The sequence below is a fragment of the Zea mays genome, chromosome 2, assembly GCF_902167145.1.
Source record: "Zea mays cultivar B73 chromosome 2, Zm-B73-REFERENCE-NAM-5.0, whole genome shotgun sequence".
NCBI classification, from domain to species: domain Eukaryota; kingdom Viridiplantae; phylum Streptophyta; class Magnoliopsida; order Poales; family Poaceae; genus Zea; species Zea mays.
This window is the reverse complement of record NC_050097.1, coordinates 399990-405242: the sequence shown is the minus strand read 5'-3', so window position 1 is coordinate 405242 and position 5253 is coordinate 399990. Positions and strand designations below refer to the sequence as shown.

Genomic DNA, 5253 nt, shown 5'->3' with positions numbered 1-5253 from the left:
ACTGAGACTGCTAAGGCTGATTATGGCCTCATCCGACCTGCCACCTACATTTTAGATCGGAGAGGCCGTTACGACATTTTTGCCACAAGTGAGCTATAGCACATGTTTTTATGGTAACCTAGACCCAAGATCCAATCCCTAAACCCTAACCTTAAACACCGACACTAAAAGGTTTTTTCATCCGTTTCCGTCCGTTTTCATCCCTACATTTGCATGTGTGACTTAACAATGCAAGCCCGCTGCAAGCAAGACCTACTTTTCGTTAGACCTATTCAAACCTCGGGTCGGGTTGTGTTTGGGTCGAGTCAAGGTCAGGTCGTGGGCTATTTAGCATGGCCCTACCCGACACGTGCCTCCCTGTGTTGACGTGTTGGGTCGGGTTTTTCTGGTTGGGTAAGGTTTTTTGGCTTTAGATCGGGTTTTTTCGAGTTGGGACGGGTTTTGGGTCAAAAATCACGGCCCATACCCGGCCCGTGAATTATTGCGGGTCAAAAATTATGGCCCGTACCCACCCATTGCATTGGTTGGGTAGGGTTTTTCTCGAGCGGGTCGGGTCGGATTCGTCGGGTCAGGTGGCCCATGATCAGGTCAACTTTTTGTCGCGTTGACCTGACTTACCGATCCAACTACGTGCGTCTCTCGCCATTTAATTCCTACCATTACAATGACAGTGTTGCGATGGCATGCAACCATATTTGAAACTCATAAAAAATGAATTTAATGTAAAATCATACATATGGTCCACATATCATATATTAAACTGATAAAAAATATTACACTTTATCTTAGCCAAAAGGCCGAAAAAAGTTTGAGTTGAAAAGGAGCCTGATCCTTTTTTTTAGGTCGCTCGGTTGCTCGTCCTTCTTCATATAGCAAGATTATACTATATGGTAGCGTTGTGCTGCATCTAGCTTCCTATCACATTGTGCTTGGTTGGTTTCTCAAGGCCCATATGTGGGGTGTTAGTCTTGGACTAAGCAGAGTACGAGTTTGTGTATGTGCAACCATGTCTCACTCATCTTGTGGTATGCAGGTGTGCAATACAGGACGACGACGAAGGTTAAGATCATGTGGGCGTTGGGGCCTTCCTCTTTCAAAGGTCCTCAAAAATGTGTCTAACCATATGTTTTTAGCATGATTATGAATAGTTACAGGAAGCTTCGGCTTTGGGACGAAGAACTTCCCTCATAATGGAATGAAGGGAGATGAAGAGTGGACAGTGAAGCTAAAAGACAAGGACCTTCGGCCTAACATGTTGACGAAGCTCAAAGCATAATGATGACAAAGGGGCCAAAGACCTTATAGTCCTCAATAATTCATGTTAGGATTATAGGAAGTTACCAGGGATATAAATGTACTTTTATCCGGGCTACGTCCCGTGCCTATAAATAGATGAACAGTAACGTCATACTGTTCACGCTGGATTGTAATCGTTTTTGCGCCATTCTCGCTCTCCCACCTTCCGGCAAGCCGAAGGTACCATTGTAATATGTATATTGTTAATATTTATTCATGTTTAATAAAGTTAAATGAATCATAAGTGCATAACGAATATTATCTTCATTCCTCTGTATTCCTTCACTCTCTTATTTATATTCATGTTTATGTTATAAAATGATGAAGGTGTATCCTTCATGACCTTGGTCTGAAGATCATTATATCCGAGAGGAAATAATGCTTCGAAGGACGAAGGTCTTTAACCATTAACAATTGTGTTGTCTTGTTCTTAATTTCTAGCATTTGAGAACAAGTGACCAACATTTGGCACCCACCTCCGGTGAACTCACTTCCACAACCTTCGGAAGAGCACCCATATTCGACATGCCGCCGAAGAAAGCAACGGTGCCAGGGGCTGCTCTACAACCACTGGAAACAAATCAAGATGCCCTCTCCCTGCGAAAGGCCAGGAACCAAAAGAGGAAGGCCATCAGCCCAACTCTTCAGGAGGAGCAAATTGATCAGGAAAGCAGGGGCCTAGAGGTCATCCATCAACAAGTGCAAAGGAAAAAGGAGAAGATGGCCTTGCTGGCCGACCTTAAGAAGAAGATTGACGAAGCTGCTGAAAAAATGCGCCATCTTACTCAAGATGACGAGGACCAAAGGCCTCAGCACAGGGAGCTTCGACAAGAGAGCTCATTTAACGAAGATGAATGGTATGATGACTTTCATCATGGTAACTTTACTTTTGATGATGCTTCTCCTCTAGCAGGAGAATTGCAGGCTATCTCATGGCCACAATCCTACAAACCACCCTAGTTGCCCATGTATGATGGGCACTCGAATCCAAAGCAGTTCTTGATGAGCTATGAGGCAACAATATCCTCGTATGGGGTAATGCCGCCGTCATGGCAAAGTCCTTCGTCATGGCAGTACGAAGCGTGGCCTAGACATGGTACTCCTCTCTTCGGTCGGGAACAATTACATCATAGAAAAAGCTCAAAGATATGCTGGTCACCAGTTTCCAAGGTTTTCAAACAAAGCCAGTCACTACTCAGGCCTTGTTTCAGTGCACGCAAGACCATGAGGAATACCTTCAGGCGTATGTCCAAAGGTTTTTGCGCCTAAGAGCACAAGCGCCCACAGTGCCCAATGAAATTGTCATTGAGGCCATGATTAAGGGACTCCGGCCAGGACCTACAACTCAATATTTTGCCAGGAAGCCTCCACAGACCCTAGAGAAGCTCCTTCAGAAGATGGATGAGTACATCCGGGCCTATAATGATTTTCACCAAAGAAGGGAGGAAGCCTACAGGTTTCTGAAATGACCAAGGGCTTCGGAGAGAGACTTCATCCCAGGCATGTCCAATCAATTCACAACTCCGATGCCAATGATGAAAGGGCCAGCAATGTTCAGCATAGCCATCACAGTTCTCAGTCTTCGAGCATGCAGTAGACCTCTTTCAGACCACCGGCTCCAAGGGGCAGAGGAGGAAGAAGTTTTAGTGGAGGAAGGTTTGGCAATCAACCCAGAAAGTTGTACTGTCTTTTTTGTGGCGAGGACAAGGGCCACACAATAAGAACATGCTAGGTTACAATTCAGAAGCAGAAGGAAATTGTCGAAGCTGAGGCGCGACAGAGTCAGCCGAAGCAAGTCCTCCACACTGCTTCGTGTTATTCCCCATACATCCCAGAATACGTAGGCAATTAACAACCTATGACTTTTGTTGCTTCGGCAAGCCATTCCCCAGCTTCCTAGCCCCAGTTGCCACCACCACCACCACTGATCCACAATCAACAGCCAGAAGGGCGCAATCATATTCAGCAACAGCGCGACCTTCGGGAGGAGTCCGAAGCTTGCACAGTCAACAACACTGTGCCTGAGTCGAAGCATATTTACTAAAAGGAATACGGTGCCTCGGCCAAGGAATATGATGATTTGATGTATCTTAACTCTTTCTGCCTTTTATATTTTCTTGAAAGGAAAACAATACATGAGGGATAAATTTTCAACTTGATGTAATAATATTGTCGTTACATCATCGAGTATGACAGAATTAGGTTTCGAAGCTATAAAGTCGTTCCTAAGGGAGCGCAGAGTAAGTTCCGAAGCTACAAAGTCATTCCTAAGGGAGCGTAGAGTAAGTTTCGAAGCTCAAAATTCATTCCTAAGGGAATGCAGAGCCAAAATACCACCTAAATCAAATGTGAAGAAGCTCCAAAGTCGTTCCTAAGGGGATGTAGAGCTTAAATACCACCTAAATCAGAGGTGAAGAAGCTCCAAAGTTGTTCCTATGGGGATGCAGAGCTTAGCTCCAAAATCGTTCCTCAGGGGATGTAGAGCTAAAATACCACCTACGTAAAAGGTGAAGAGACTCCAAAGTCGTCCCTAAGGGAATGCAGAGTTTGGATGTGTTTTCGTGTGGGTGCTTATTTTCGACATAAACATCATATTGCATCATATCATCACATCATTTCGCATAGCATTACATCATACATCATATTGCATCAACAAGAAAATTGTGCAAAAGGAAAAATGCTCCTCCGAAAATATCCGATGGATTCTGAAACAATGTGCTGAAGCACATGGTATACCTTCGACAGACACAATTTTACACAACAGGGAAATCTTAGTGAGCAATGTTATTATACAACAGTCGTGGCAAAGTATGAGGTATTCAATCAATAGATGCGACAATTTTTCTTCGTGAAGCATTAAAAGAAGGGAAGGTGTTTTTTCGCCAAAGGTTCAAAAATGGTATGTACACAAATTTCATGCATCGCAAAGAAATATATTACATTAATTTACATACAAATATTTGATCTATGACTCATATACAAATATTACATTTCCTAGTACACAAGAACTTAGTCTTCCTTTAGTATCCTCTCGATGGCTTCATGTAAAAGTTTGTCGACGACTTCGTCAACAACTTCGTTAGCAATCTTCATTACATCTAAAGCCTCTTTCATTATTGGATCCGCCTCAGGATTGTATGGCTCCGGTGGTGGCGAAAGGCCGGCTGTAGTATAAAGCATAATGATGAATTTTCGAAGCCATAAACAAACAATGAGACAAAAAGTTTTAAAAGGATACCTATAATCAATGTGCGTTCAGCTACTTCTTCAGCCTCCTTTGCCTCCACTTGTGCATCGTGAGATTCTTTTTCGCTCTTCTTTATAGCTTCATCGGTCATCTCACGGCCACCCTTCATCCAGATATCGGAATAGAACTTCCCGCCCATCGAAGTGGCTTCGGTTGAAGGTTCCTTCGTATCCTCTACGGAGAGGGTGACTTCTGCCTGGGCTGCAGCCTTAACATGGTTATAGCCAGTCTTCTCCAAAACTGCTGCAACCCCTCGGGCACCAACGAAGGCACAAAAATCTCCACGGTCACTGAGTATTTCTTCAAAAGCTTCGACCTCTTCGCCGATCCATTGAATAACTCCTTCGGGATTGGCTCGGATAAATCTTTGCTCCGATGAGTATGCACCCACCTTTGCAAAGCTATCTTTAAGTTTCTTCGCACAATTTATGGATACTTCATAGCATTTTTCTTTGGAATCCCGAAGTTCTTCAATATTTTTCTGCACCCTTGCCGTTTCCATTTCACTTATTTCTTGTTTTGCTTTCGCAACTTCGAAATTTTCATTCATTTCAGCGAGCTTCTTCTTTAAATTTTCAACCTCAGCTTTATGAGCTTCGGCTTGTGCGTTAAGCTAGGCTTCGCTGGTTTTTAGTCTATCCACCAAGGAGTGTAGTATTTTGTCTTTTTCAAGAGCTTCATTCCTTAGTGTAATAACTTCTGATCGAAGA

General features: G+C 43.5%; 1 pseudogene; it reads right to left on the bottom strand.

Moving 5' to 3' along the window:
• Window positions 1-648: 648 nt before the first annotated feature.
• Window positions 649-809, bottom strand: LOC111590976 (uncharacterized; annotated as a pseudogene).
• Window positions 810-5253: the final 4444 nt, after the last annotated feature.